The 15,901-nt window shown below is 48.7% G+C and overlaps 1 protein-coding gene across 3 annotated transcripts in view; it reads right to left on the reverse strand.

The window, feature by feature from the left end:
* The window catches only part of LOC144782429 (solute carrier family 26 member 6-like), a 235,226-nt gene that overhangs the window by 202,046 nt on the left and 17,279 nt on the right, over positions 1 to 15,901 (reverse strand). Inside the window, exon 1 of one of the 3 annotated variants that reach the window (XM_078661783.1) lies at positions 4,574 to 4,607. The exons of the other annotated variants lie outside the window; for them this stretch is intronic. The gene's annotated coding sequence lies outside the window, so the exon portion shown is untranslated. Of the gene's footprint in view, positions 1 to 4,573; positions 4,608 to 15,901 lie in introns of those variants that run through there. 3 annotated transcript variants of the gene reach the window in all.

A 15,901-nucleotide genomic window follows, 5' to 3' on the forward strand; every position in this document is an offset into this window, starting at 1 on the left:
TTGGGTTAAATCCATTGTTATTTAGCTCACCATGCCACCCAAGCTTAGACCCAGCCATATGCAAATTAGTCATGACCCTGTGCCTCATGGGAACAGTCCAGACCAAAGTGCCAGGCCAGGTCCTCCCTGGACCAGAAACAAGCATCCTGGGACCGGTTTCTGGGTATTACCCTTCATCAGCCAGGCTAGCTTGAATCCAGTGGCACAGTGAGCCTGGCTTTACTTCCTGTGCCTGTCGGATGAGGAGAGCAGAGACGCGGGACCCGGCACGGCAAGGTAAGTGTTATTTTAAATTATATATATATTTTTAATTGTGCACCGAACTTGCTGAGTTGGACATAAGCTCTCTCATAAGGCAACCAACCGATATACCGTACTAAAATGACAAATGTGCAAAATTACAACTGTCAAAATTATATAAAAGTCCATCAAATAGAGCCAAATACGGCATACTTTCCTGCAACTTTCAGCGGGCCATGCAAGCTTTCACTTTCGAAGCAGCCTGGGGCAATAGTGACAGAGGTCTCATTTACAAGAGTTTGAGCTATTGCCATTGTAAATGAAAAAGCAAAATACGAAATCCGGATAATTGTAAATGATCCTAAATAGTTTGTAATGGTCCCGCCCTTATTCACTCTTCTGTTCCTCCCTTTCAGTGCTCAGTTTCTCTCTAGTTAGGTTAACCCTCTACAAATAATTAAACATGCAAACATGAAAAACAAGAACAGGATGTAATTGCTAACTGATTAGCTAGATGTTTGAATGTTCTCAATTTGTTATATAAATAAATGCATTTATTGTTTACAATAATACGTTCGGGGACCCCACCCCTCCACCCACCTCACAGTTTACACATGCATAAAAATACGGTCACATGGAACTTTGTGTATTACACCGTGAAAGACCCTTTCATAAACCCCGAAATACTCGAAATCGCCATCTTCCCCGTCCAAATTTTGGATTTCTCATCTAGCTAAATTAATATTTGTAGTTACTGCCAATACAAAGGCTTTCAATCCACCCCCCTTTTTTTCCATTAGTGCTTGGGTAATGCACTCTTACACTATGACATTTCACCATGTTAAATTTGATGATTGCGGATGTCTGTGTGTAACTAAAGCGTTTCAGAACTGAACCTATGTTGGCGCATTAGAAAATAGTGACATGCGCATTTAGTGATTTGAGTTCCTAGCCTCTGAAGATAGCACTGTGAATATGTAAATCATTATTTTAAAATGTTATTACACACAGTATATGGCTGCTACAAAGAGTGCAAAAAGATTTAGGGTTTAATATAAAACAAGTGCTTTCAAAATATATATTTTACCAATACACAATCAGACTGTACCAAGTGCAAACATTTTTTTGGAAGTGTCCATTAAAAGAATGCAGTCCAGAACTCGGCTGCTAACACCTTCAAGTTACCTCTCAAAAATAAAAAATCTTTGACATCATGAGGCTTTAAGTAACTTCAGCAATTAAAGTCTATTCTAGTTCCCAATCAGCTTTTCCATTTGGTGATTAATCAGACCCACACAAAATATGCATTTGCTAGCAGGCACCATGGTGAGAAGTCTGGTTTTTTCTTTACTTCTGTTTCTCCCCCTACTTTCATTCGCTTTCAGATGGCGGAACCTCAAGGTTGGCATTAACCATTCAGGGACGGTTTTATATTAAAACTAAGGCTCCCTGTTTTCCGTTTTTACAGATGAATACAGACAGAAAACCATTTATTTTCCGGTCTGTATTTATTTTTAAATGTGGATAAAAACGGAAATGGGGTTGATTTTGAGTGATTCTGAATGCTGTCAAACATGACTGCCAGGCCAAAAGCTGTGCGGATTGACACACAAGGGATTCAAAAAAACAAAGGAACTTTAGTACAGAGCCTTAAACTGCAGTAGATTTGCAGAACCTTGATACTAAAATGTGCAAGTTTTCTTATAAGTGTGTAGTTTATCATCCGAGTGTGTACATATCATTGAAACCTGTGAGGCGTTCAGGCACAAGTGTGCATTAACTGGTCATATAAATGCAGAAATATACACATTTCAGCTTCATTTTTTCACAAAACCTGAAACATATATGGATAAATACAGGTAAAATTACCAAAAAATAAATATGGATAAATACAGACGGAAATGACAATAATATAAATACCGTAAAACCGGAAGCCCTAATTAAAAGCCTTCTTGAAACGGCTTTATCAAATAAATTTTTTTTCTTTTTTTAAAACAGGGGCACGTCATACCCCATAGATCTCGCTCACTTGAGCCTTAAGTGTTTCATCGTCCCTTCACAACTTGTGCATGCTTCTGTTTCACAGAGTCAGACAGGATGCCGCTCCAAGCATGTGCATGGTGTTTAAAGGATGTTGAGGGCTATTTTCACCGAAATAACTTTTGCAAATATCAATAAGCCATTTCTTCCAAATTGAGCAGTGCTTTAAAAAAATGTATGCACAGTTGCCATGACGCATGTTTTTCATACAAAAGCATTGCACTTTGCACAGTAGAGTACTATTGTGTTTATGTTACATATTTAAATTGCCATGCATTACTTGAAGTATATAAAACAAAAGAGCTTTTCAAAATAACAAAAGGGCACTTAATGCTGTACAAAATACCACAAAAAAACATACAACAGAGTTCTTTATTGTATTATGGTGGGGAGGGCATATCTGCAGAATATGTACAAAATATTGGCATTTACAATGCCAGTAGCTCCAACTCCACCAAATGCACCGACTATTGCATTTCCAATGCTTGTTTACAGATGGGCCACGAGAGTTCGAGCTAAATCTCAATATTGTCCCACTTGCCATGGTGAATGGATGCACGTTTTAGGGTTTGGTAGATGCCAACTTGGGAAACCTATCAGACCTGGACATTTCTGAAACTAGACATCCAGGGGTGTTCAGGGTGGTAAGTCCTACGTGGATCCCATGATGGTTTCTTACCCACAATGCTCTGCTCACTTCAAACTTTGCCTACAATCACACATTATCTTCACATTACTGTGATGCAAACTTTCTGAATCCACAGGAAGCCACAATTCCTACTGCCCAGAGTTCCCCCGCTTGTTCCGATACAATTGCTGCCCACTTGTTTGGATGGACCTCGTGCAAGTGACAGGAATGGATCAAACCAGGGTTAATGGGAGACTTTTCGGTTGTTGTATATCTGCCCAGTATGGAAAGCGTAAAGTACGCCAGTTGCTTTACATTGGGAAATTCATCAGGCAACTTGGAAAGAATGATTTGCAATTTCTGCTCAGTTTTGCAGAGTTACTGAAAGGTTCAAGGTGAAGGAAGTGACCCAATTAGGCCACCCGGGTCACTCGCGACCACCTTTCAGCCTTCCATACAAATGAAGTCGGTAAGACAGTAAAGAATACAAACCAAGTATAATTTATTCAGATACACTCGAGCGGAGTCCAGTCTGACCAGCCTCCTGGGAGTGCTGCAGAGGGACTAACTTCAGCAAACAGGGTGATACATTATGTACAATTCAGAACCAATGAAGACACGCCCTGACTGGAAATTTCCAGTTGGAGGCAGCTGGACAAAGAAGGTACAGAAGGATGAGTTTCGATCCTGAGACTTGTGACGCGCTATCTTAATGCCAAGGTCGTTCTGCCTGTGCCCGCCGCTCCAAAGATGGGAGCAGGCCTCTATCTAGTGGGAAAGGTATGCGCTAATAAGAACAGTATATTCATTGGTACGGCAAGGCCCAACCATGGAGAAACGAAAACTACCACAGCTGCTTTCAGCAGAGGCAGAGAGCAAAATTAGTTTCTCAAAATAGCGACTAAACATACAATGGTGCCGCAAATGCTAACTTAAGGCGTACAATACATAAACAACATAGCTTAAACATCATTATTCCAACAAAGGAAGTCACAGGGCTGGGTCTACACCAAATCCAGCTTCAGCAGCAGCCTCACAGCGCCACTACAAATGGCAGACAGATTTCAGCATATGTCCTGGATGCGGGGGTATAGTCAGGACCACTTGAGGTAGAAGGCAATGGATTACTAAATAATGTGGCAGAGTGAGGCTAGAAAAAGCAAATTGTGTGGCGTCATAGAACATAGTCTGTGGCAATAGACATTCATTTGCAATTTTAACAAACATTAATAGGGTCTGGTAAAAAGGACTCACTTCATTAGGTCCAGTTCAAGTCCCGGGAAGAGGGATCAGCAACTAAAAGGTGTTCCATCAACATTGCAAAGTGTTTGTCACTCTGCAGGAATGCATTGGGACAGATGGGGGAACTTTCACTTTTGAGCTGCTTGAGCTAGAAACATTACTTCGTTAAAACCACCAATTTACGCAGCAGATAGTAAATGATGTAGCGAGTCTGTGAGTGGAATATGCAACTGCAATTGCAGTGGACAACGCCACGGAGAAAGTGGAATGAGCTAAACCTTGCACCTGTGCAGTAAACAAGTTCAGTGTCACCAGCAAAGATGTCGAGGGAAGGAGAAAACGCAATAAAGACCACAAAAGTTCACCTGGACAACCGAGGTGGCGAGAGATGGACCTGAACAGATTTTTCGAAATGAAACAGACCTTTAAGCAGACATATTCAAGCCGGCAGCAGGATTCGAACCATCGCCCGTTAGGCTGAGGATTTCAGACCAAATCGACTAGGCCTCAACCAGCATTCTAGTCTGAAAGCAGCCATCCCATTGGCTGCCAGACAGCAACATTCAAGTACCAGCACATGCGTCTGTTGTAGGATTGGAGACGGACAACGAGCATATATCTGAATTAACAAACACAGCGTGTACCTCACGGACAGGTGGGCACCCAAGTTTCGCCTTAAAAGTGCTGTACAGCTGCAAATGTACACACAGCATCACGCTACCATTTGAAGAAACGAGCTATGCAAAACAAAAGTCCATGGGGCAATTCACAGAAGCATTTAGGAGTACCGCAGAAGTACTGCATCAGTTCTTCTTCACATGCCTTTGTCAATAGGCCCCCAAACGTCAAACTCCCTAATAGTGCAAGTGCCCAGAGGCCACATTCTTTTCTATTTGTACTAATTGTATAAGAATATTCTCTGAATATTTACGTTTTATTCCCATTTTAGATGTCTTGGGGCTAATTCATAAAGGCATGCAGGAGTGATTTAAAGAGTACTAATTTACTTACTCCCATAAGCCTTTGTGAATAGGCCCGCTTGTTGTAATGGTAGGAAACTTCGATCCTGCATAGGTAAAATAGTAAAACAAGCATTGGCAAAGCCAGTAGATCGCTGCAACGTGAGCAGTGGTGTCACTAGTTGGGTGCGGACCGCACGGGGTGACACCGTGACGAGACAACGTTCGAAACGTCACTCACGTGACGTGGCTCCCTGACCCGCTGTTTTCATCACTGCCCACGCCGAGCTCCGTTCTCCTATTTTTGGATAGACTCCCCCCCACACATCCTTGACAGATGATCCCCTCCTGCGCCCCCACCCTCCTGTCATTGATAGATGGTTCCATCCACCCCTTCCGCACAAGCCCGCGGAGACACTTGGCCCGACTCCCGTATCCCCTCCCGGGGGTGTGCGCGTCTCTCCTCCTCCTCCTCCTCCTGCCGCCGTCCGCTCGCAGCGCAGGGTGAATATGACAGCTGCTCGGGGGGGGGGGGGGGGGGGGGGGGGTTTGTCCACTGCTCACAGCATTTCTGTGAGCGGCACGTAGGCTGGGGGGTCTGGGAACTCTGCCCGCTCGAACATGCTCCTGAAGGCCCGGGTGTCGCTGCACGGACAATACAACAGACCCCACAGCAGGCCAGCGTTGCGTTTATTGCTTGTAACCAGAGACCAGTACATGCCAGAGACACAAGTTTACGAGAAACCTGCATGCAGCGAATGCAGGCACGCACATTCACGCGCATACACCACCCCATGCAAAGACCACTGGGGGGCCCGTCTGTCAGGAGACCCCACGGGGAGACTGTTTCAAACGCAGAAAGACTCCAACCCAAATATGAACCGGCGACACACACACACACACCAAAAGCAGACAAACACACTCGGAACTCACTGTACTGAAATGCAAAACAGGGTGAGATCTGTACAGAAAAGAAAACACCCAGGGGCGCAGCTACCCTTGGTGCAGAGGGTGCAGTGGCACCAGAGCCCTGATTAATGCTATATAACGCAGTTCAAACGGCGGAGGGAGCATTTCTTTCCTTGCACCAGGTCCACTGAAAGCACGCAGACCTCTCTGCATATTGTTTGATGCCACAAACAATGTCGGTGTAATACTAAACCCTAAACCAGAAGAGGATAAACCGGCACAGTAAGATAAACACACTGGGAGGAGTTATGAAAGGATGGGTAACACCTCTGCGGTGCTTTAGACTCCGGTGTAGAGGAGTGGGCTTGGAAAGGCCCCAGAAGAAGGACCCCCCCGTGGGTGCTGCACAGATGAATACATCTCCTCGAGGAGGTCAATCATGGATTCATGGGGTAAGTCGTGAGGGGGTGACACCATGAGTTACCCGCACTGGGTGACTCCAACCCTAGTGATGCCACTGAACGTGAGAGCTATTGGCGTTGTCAATGTCTTTTAGCCATTTGGTATAGCAGTACGGCTGCCGTTCAACATGGCTGGAAGTCGTGTAAAAAAGTGCTATGATATGGCCAGCGCGGGCCATGTCATAGCACTTTCTGGTCTGGCAGGAGGGGCGGGACAAGCAACACAACACATTGAATACAACAGTCTCTTCAAGACAGCGCATGTGCTGTCTAGCCGAGATCTAAAAACATCAGCTATCGCACTTAATACACATAAAGGCTCTTGATTCCGCATTACACGGCAGGGTCGTGGACCAGGGTCAGCGGACTCGATAATTCTCGCCTCGGTGCCTACTCTAACCAGGGATCACACTCGGCAACTCTGGGCATTAGCTTGCCTCATCTCTACAACGCCCCCCCACATATGCCGGGGATGCCTGGTTTCACCTTGGAGATACCCAGTAGGGACCATCTCACAGGGATAGCCAGGACGGGTTCCCCAGCGGTCTACAGCGCCACGACGCCTCAGGGCAGCAGTGCACTTTACAAGACACATACATTTACATTTACATTAAAGCCATAGAAAAGGGAGCATTGGTTGTGATAATAACCACTTTATGTACGATGAGAACAGGACCACAAACACAGGCTCCAAGCTATTTTCCACACACTTATTTATTATTAAAGCAGGCTTTTCCAGAGTAAACAGTATATGCCCCCCGCATCCTCCAAAGCCTGGTAATAGCATGTTAATTAATTTTTATCAAATTGCTTCTAGATCGCTATTAAGTGCGGACTAGTTCTTATATTTCTTTTGTAACCGTTCTCTGCCCCGGGGATCACCACCTCCCCGGGGCAGGCCCTTGAAAATTAAAGGAGGGGCTACGCAGCCACCCTCCTGCAGCCACTAATGGCCCTGGGAACCGCCACTCCCCAGGTATGGCACCCTATGTCCCGGGATATTCACCCATGGGGCATAGCTGTTTGTTCTCACTTGGCAGGAGCTTTGACATCTCCCACCAAGTGAGAGCAAACAGTGAGTCCACTCCCAGTGGGTAGGAAGAGGACAACTGCTCCAGCTCGCTGGGAGCAAGAGTCTTCATCTGTTTTCCTGCCTGCTGTCAAGCAGGCAGGAAAACAGATGACAGAATTGCTCCTACACGCAGGGACCATGCGGGAGCAAGGCCGGCTCCTGTTTGAGGCGTGGAGCCGACAGAGACCGCAGGGGAATTGGGGCTCCCCCCACAGTCTCCAAACCGGCCCACTGGGTGTCCTGGATGTGATCCAATGCCCTCAGGAGCAAGAGGGCAGGCCTGGGGGGTGGGGTCCCTGGGCTGATTTTGCACGCCCCAAATAATGTTTGACCAGGCCCCAGGGGCTGAAATCAGCCCAGGGAGGGAGGCCGCGCAGTCCCCCTCCCCTTTCAAAAATGTGTCAGACCCTGGGGGTTGGGGTCCCCTGGGCTAAAATCAATCTGGTGAGGGGTGCTGCACAGCCACCATCCTCCACTAATTCTTGGCTGGACTCCAATCTTTAGTGACTGTGACAAGTGGGTTATTTCTTGTCGTTAACTGGTGAGAGCAGAGTCCATGATTCGCCCTTTAAATTACTAGGAGTATGTAAATGTGCAAATCACTTGGAAGCTTTGCCCGTTTGGCCCGTCCACCTTAGTAGTATGCATAGCTCTTCCCACTTTTTGTCAGGATGATTGACAGTTTAAGAAGAGACCCCCCCAGCAGATATCTGCCGATTTGAGAGGCGTTCTTGATGCAGATGAATGAGGACATCTCTACCAAACAAAGAAACACTTACTTCATATAGTTAAGAAGAAGGACCTTTGTTTGGTGGAGATTTACTTCTTTGTAGTCTCTGTGTCTTCTCTATAGGAATATTCATGTTATCAAAGATTTCAGGATAAAGATGCATGAGGAACAATCACACTGTCTAAGGTCACTGGTGACATTTCCTCCTGGCCGTACTGAATATTTTCTTAATGAGGTAACACTTAGTAATTAACTAGTAGAAAGTACTCCACTTGGATAAATATTTTGTGCACAACTGTGGACTCTTGCTGGATAAAGGAGATGGTGGTTCTGTTGTGGAACACCACAGACCCAGGCACCCACTCACATACCCGCTCAGACACTGATACACCCACTTACACACCCAGCGAGACACATATGCACCTGCTCAGACACTCACACACCCACTTTTACACTTACTCACTGAGACACTCAAGCACTCGCATAAACACTGAGACAAACGCACCCACTCACATTCCCACTGAGATACTCACATTAGTCAGACACTCACGCACCCACTCACAGATCCATTCAGATACTCACGCATCCACTAACAGATTCACTCAGACACTCACGCACCCCCAGTCACTCATAGACCCACACAGAAACTAACACACCCAGTCACAGACCCACACCACAGACAATCTCACACCCACTCAAAGATCTGTAGAGCCACACACACACACTCACTGTCAAAGGTTACAATTAGTGAACGTGTAAGCTTTTTAAAATTTTATTTTCTAATAAAAATAAAGTTGACAGGGACTTCATAGTCAGGAAGTTGACTAAAAAAACTTAGAAATTCACTGCAAAAAACAAAGGTTACAGGGACGTTATATTTAGGCTCAGATTTCTCTTGTACAAAACCAGTGAAATTCCGCAGTTATAGTTACCTGAGCTAACTATACCCGCACCCTGGTCAATGACATCACTATTGACATCTAAAATGACATAACTGATTACATTATCTACCGAACCACTCACTCACACATCCACTCACTCACACAACAACGGACATACCTTTATCCACTTACATACCAACACAACCATAGATCTACTCACACAGTCACTCACCCATACAGCCTCTCAGAGTCACTCACACAACCACTTACATACCCATTCACACATCTATACATGCACTCATGCGTCTACTCACTCATCCATACAGCTACTCACTAACCCATACAGTTACTCACACAGCCAATAATTAACCCATTCAGCTACACAAACACCCACTTATTCACCTACTCATACAGCCACTCACTAACCCATACAGCTACTCACACAGCAATCACTAACCCATACAGCAACTCACACACCCACTTATTCACCTACACAGCCAACCAGTCACACACACATCCATTCACACACGGAAACAAACAGCCACTAAAATGTTATATGTTAAAAAAAATCGAATTACTCATTAGTAGTACACAAGGTATACTAATTTAACTTTTGTGGTATCTTAGTATATATGTTAAACATGCAGAAATCTAAAAAAACACTTGCAATCAATGGATGATGTCATCAGTGAAGTAATTAGTGAGGTCACCAGTGATGTCATTGATCATGTTATCAGTGATGCAATATGTGGTCGTAAGCAGTGCATTGCGGTGGTCGTAAGTTATAGTTAGCTCAAGCAGCTATACCTTCTGTTTTTCACGAGTGAAATCTGAGTCTAACTATAACGCCCTAGTAACCTTGTTTTTTTAGCGGAGTACATACATACCCTTAAAATGTAATTTGAAGGGACCTTGCAGTTATGAAACAAAAACTAAAGAATACTGAACTTCCCCAGTTATGGTGAGCCCCCGAGTAACTCCTTACAATGAACTGCTCATTCCCTCACAAACTATGAAACCTGCACATTACCGGGTGTGAGCACTTCAGATCAAAGTGTTGGGCCAAGCCGAAAGACAGATCCTGTACCCACAATACATCAAGCAAGACTTCTACCATGCCCAGTCTGGCTTTTGGATGGTCATCTGAGGGCAAGAGCTGCTCACCAGCTAAGTTATGGGCCTTTATTGTGCACTCCTTACAAATGGGGTCGTCTCAGACCATAGCAACTTTACACAAACAAGGACTAGTAGGCTCTGCTTAATGGCCAAAAGCACAACGTATTCTCAGCATTACCCGGATTTCTCTTTCTCGTCATATGATTTACTGACAGCTACCCCAGCCAAGGTTCTTTCTAGTTTTTCATTTTGGAACTCTGAATTTTTGTACGTTGTCTGTGGACTGGGGTCTTCTGAAGAGACCAAAGACACATGTCCTCGGACTGAGTTTGTTTACTTACTGCTTCCTCAGTGCTGTGAGTTGATTCTAGCAGGTCGCCAAGTCCTGGTAACAGGTTAATATCTCACTCCTTGTTGGTCACAGTATGTTTGCTCCAGATGGGACGTTTATGAAAGATGGGGTGCAGAATACATCATCCACACATTGACTTTCTTATTACACAGCTCATGCTGCCAAGGTAGAGGCAGCTCCAGTTCACTGCTGGGGACTTGGCACATTGCCTCTTTCTCTCTTTACCACTTCTAAACAGGCTGACAAGCCTGCCATCAACTCAGGGTGGTCTTCTGGAAGGGATCCACCAGAGCTGAATGAAGGCTTTTATGGCCACCTACAGAACATCTTAAAAGGGAGTGGGTGCAAACAAATTAACAGGATGAATAACCTTCCCCAGTCATCAAGGTGGGAACAGATCTTAATGATGGATATAAACCTTTCTTCCAGATGGAAGCCAGCACCACCCGATGGCCTCTCCCAGTTCTCTTGATAGAGAGAATGTTTTCAGGTCTACTAGTTCAATCTCCACCCTGAAGTCAGGGGCCTGTTAGTTTTGGACAGGAGAGGAGGCGGCTACAACAAAGGGGGGTTAACCGCCAACATCTACAAAGGTTCATCAGCCACCAGTATAAGCAGTAGGAAGAGCAACAATTTCCAAAAACATGGGGTCTTAAGTATCACCTTCACTTCTCTTCCTGATCTTTAAAAGGTTATTTGTTAGTTTCAAAAAAAGGGGGAAAGCAACACCTGTGGTGAGTGGTATATTGGGTATCTATTCTCACATATTGGGATCTGGTCCCCAATAGTTAAACTTATGTATAATCATGTCCTGAATCAGAGGTCAAACTCTGATGTCCCAAGCGAGTTACAAAGTTCTCTCAAAACAATCTCTGAGCCCAAGAATGCCTGAGATTGAGGGAAGAAACGGTTGAGATGATTTGCAACAACAATTTCCATTCCTTCGATGTTGCTCACCGCCAAAGACAGCAGATGGACCAGGACTCCGCCAAAATGCACACATCCGTCATCAGTCGAGAGACCTTGCTTTACACAAACACAGATGATCAAAGAACTGTCCATCAACATCTGTACTAATCTATGGAAAGTAAAGTCCTTGAGAGAATAGTGCACTGCCACAGGGTCCTTCCACTTGGCTGACCGTGCCCCCAGATCCAGTGGTCACCTGCCTTGGAGTCCTGCAAGCAAAGAATCACACCCAACTTTCTAGTGGTGTGGGAAATAGTTCAACAACAGGGTAGCAAGGGACTACTGTAACGATTGTAGCCTTTCATCTCTTTTTTCCTGTGTTCACCCTACGATTGGACCAGCTGCATAGCAATGGGATGCAGGGGGAGCGGTGCACCCCGGGCGGCAAGAGTTTTGGGGCGGCAGTCTCCCCCACCTCCAGGGGGAGGCGCTCTTACCTGCGGCTGCATAGGCGGCAAATGCTGGATTTGTTTGCCAGCACCACCACCACCCTCCTCCCCTTTTTGCTCTTACGGCCACTGCAGGGCGGCAAAGCCTGGAACCACCAGGCGGCAGAAGGCCGAGCTACACCACTGCCCAAAACTGAGCACCTTGTAGATACATTTGGAATTTAATCCTCAGGGTAGTGAAGCTGAGCAGACCAAGGCTTATTCAAGAGTTGGTGTGGGCTAGTGACTTAGAATGTGAACATTCTTAATAAGTCACTATACAACCCATATTTAGTCTCGTAAAGAAAAGTACCTTATTTTTCACAAGCGAAATCGCTACACATGAATAGTTATCTTTCACCTGGAAATCACAAAAACAAGTAGGATGGTCAAAACATCACTGTGCTAGGAAGGCGGCTTTCTTAGAACTGTTCATTAGTCTCAAATCCATAAGACAGTATATTTAGGGCCTTATTACGACTTTGGCAGTGCTCCAGTGGCACCCCCTCCTCACCATCTGCTGGAGGACCGCCAAAGCGGTGGTGTGCACTCCCGATTACAAGTTAAATCCTGGTCGGGCAGGCGGTGCTGGGGCAGTCTCGCGGCAGTAGGCTCAGGCTGTAAGGCTCATAGGAGAGCCTAACATACAGTCCGCCACCATGAGATCACCGACTGCATGTTCCTGGAGGCTGTGGTAGGAACGGGGGGTGCAAACCCAGGGTGGCACAGCATGAGCACGACCACCCCTCCCCCGCATCCACCCCCAGGGCCCAGGCGCGGTATGGGGGCCCTGCTGGACCCCTTTGTTGCCTCTCAGCCACCCTCTTCATGGCAGACTCACCGCAATGAAAGGGGCGGCAGGCAGGTGACTCATAATACGCTCTTCGGTGCTGTAGTGTTGCTGCAGCGGGGCGTACCACTGCAGCACACGCCCCCTCCCATTTGTTCCTGTGCATCCCCCCCCTGGGACGTGCAGGGTCTTTGGTTTGCCCTAACGTGAGCGCCGTTGCGCTCCCCTTCTGAATAAATAGCCCAGAGCCCTGGGCGTGGTCAGTGAGAAACTAGCCACCACCACAACTGCACGTGTCCCAGTGTGTCTCTTGTTCAGGCCTACACCGGGACACTACATTGGCGACGAGGGGGCCTCCCCCCGCTCATCGCGTGCATCTTCGAACCCGTGACCCTGCCGGTCACCCACGCCTGGCCCGCTGCCCCGCAGCGCGCATCCTGTCGGCGGCGCGCCTCCCTGTCTGCCGAGGCCGCCCAGCAGCTTGGCCCGCGTCTCCCGCCCTCACCTGGCCCGCCTGTGCCCCAGCGGGGTTCCCGAGTGCTCCGCCTGCCTCCGGCGCGACGTCTGGCCTTCCGGCTGCCTGTGCCGCTGTCCAACCCGCCCACGTGGCCTCCTCCAGGTACGGGCTGCTGCCTGCCGCACCTCACGGCTGCCCCTGTGCCCTGCCTCCAGCTCTGTCCTACCGCCCGGAAGCCTGCGGCCCGCTCCCTGCCGGCCGCCAGCCTGCCCGTCCTCCCGGAACTCCCGCGCATGCGCAGTTCCGACGGCTGCCATCTCTCACGCTTCTCGCGTGCCGGCGGGAACGGGAGGGTGCCATTCCTCACGCATCTGGCGGAGTGGGGCCTGTGTGTTCGCCGGAAGTGCCTCTTTCTTCCTGTTGGGCCTGGGCGACCCCGAGGGACCTGTTTCTGCCTACAAAGTGCTAGGGGTGTATCCCTTTCCTCCTTCCAGCTGCCAGCATGGCCACTGTGCCCCCCCTGGAGCCTTTTTCTGTCACCGGCACGCCGCCCTCCCAGGCTTCTCGGTGGAAGAAGTGGATAGAACGTCTGGAGACCTACTTTATTGCGGCGGAGGTCGCAGCGGAACGACGCAGGGCGATGCTCCTACACCTGGGTGGGGAGGAAATCCACGACATCTCCAAGGAAGTCACTGAAGACGATCCGCCCCTCACATACGCCACCCTGCGAGATGCCATCACCAAGTATTTCGAACCTTTCACCAGCGCGGACTACGAACGTTTCCTGCTCCGACAGGCGCGCCAACTCCCTGAGGAGTCAGTTGATGTGTTCTACGCGCGCCTTAAGAAATTGGCGAGCACGTGTACACTCCCAGACGCAGAAGACGAAATTCGCGCACAGTTCATTCAGGGGTGCGCATCTCTGAAACTGAGAGAGAGAGTCCTCGAAACGGACGCCATGCCCATGCGAGAAATACTCGCCTTAGGACGGTCCAAGGAACTCTCCAAAGCCCGGGCGGCCCACATGGAGCCGGGCCCAGCCGTCAAGATCAAGCAAGAGCCAGTGTGCGCTGTCCGGACGCAACGTCCAGATAGCCGGTCCAGGCCGCAGAGGACCCCCCAGCCCCAGCACTCCCAGTCTACCCGGGATCGAACCTGCATGTGGTGTGGGGGTACCACTCCGCACAAAGGAGCCTGCCCAGCTCAAGGGAAAATCTGCAGTGCATGCGGCAAAGCCAACCACTTTGCCAGTGTCTGTCTGTCGTCCCAACGGAAGAAGCCCAGCGGCCCACCCAGGAGAGCGCGGCAGGTGGCGCCACTCCCGGATACATCACCCGGCAGTGACATGGACGACGACGACGAGGACGCCGCATCTGTCCACGTGGTGCGCATGCTCAACTCCCTGACGGCTGCTTCCTCGTCCGAGCCGATGTGCACTGTCCAAGTCCACGACCAGGCCATCCGAGCTCTCATCGACACCGGGGCGACGATAAACCTCATGGCTGCCAGTGTATACCAGGACCTAACGGACGCTCCCGCACTCCACCCCACCAGAGTGCAAGTGTTTGCCTACGGAACTCGGCGGCCCCTACGCCTGTGCGGAGTATTCAGAACCACCATTTCACATGACACCCGGCAGCTGCAAACAAAAGTCTATGTGTCCCAAGAGGGATCAGGGTTCCTCCTCGGTTGCAAGACGGCCCGTGAACTTGGACTTATACATTTCGCCCTGACCGTACAAGCTCAAAGCCTGGACAATCTAGTCACTGAACACTCCTCACTGTTTGAGGGCATCGGATGCCTCCGTGGACCCCCTGTCCAGCTCCACATTGACCAGTCGGTAGCCCCAGTAGCTCTGCGACACCGGCGGATAGCGTTCCACCTCCGCCCCAAGGTAGAAGCAGAGTTGAGAATGCTGGAACAAGCAGGAATCATCGAACGTGTGACCGGGCCCACCCCGTGGGTGTCCCCCATCGTAGTGGCGAAAAAACCTAAGCAGCCCGACGCGGTACGGATATGTGTGGACATGCGTATCCCCAACCTGGCCATTAAGAGGGAACGCCACCTAACGCCCACCATTGACGACATCATCGGAGAACTCGCAGGGTCCAAGTGGTTCTCCAAAATGGACCTAAGATCCGGGTACCACCAGATTCCGCTCCACCCAGACTCACGCCCCATCACCACATTCTCGACACATGCTGGCCTGTGGAGGTACACGAGGCTCAACTTCGGCATCTCAAGCGCCGCCGAAGTGTTTCAGAACATTATACACAACGTCCTCCAAGGTCTCGTCGGGGTACTCAACGTGAGTGACGACATCCTAGTGCATGCCCCGACGCTGGAGGAACACATCCGGCGCGTCCACGCAGTGTTCGATCGCCTCAAGGAGAGAGGGTTGACTCTTCACAAAGACAAGTGCGAGTTCCTGCGAAGAGACATAAGCTTCTTCGGGTACAAGTTCTCCGACCAAGGGGTAGGCCCAGACCCAGAAAAGGTCCGAGACATCCACGACGCACCCGCCCCCACCTCGGTGACCGCAGTCCGCAGTTTCTTGGGCATGGTGACCTACTGCGGGCGTTTCATCCAGGACCTGTCCGATCTCACGGGGCCACTAAGGAATCTCA

This window comes from Lissotriton helveticus, chromosome 9 (genome assembly GCF_964261635.1).
Source record: "Lissotriton helveticus chromosome 9, aLisHel1.1, whole genome shotgun sequence".
NCBI classification, from domain to species: Eukaryota; Metazoa; Chordata; class Amphibia; order Caudata; family Salamandridae; genus Lissotriton; species Lissotriton helveticus.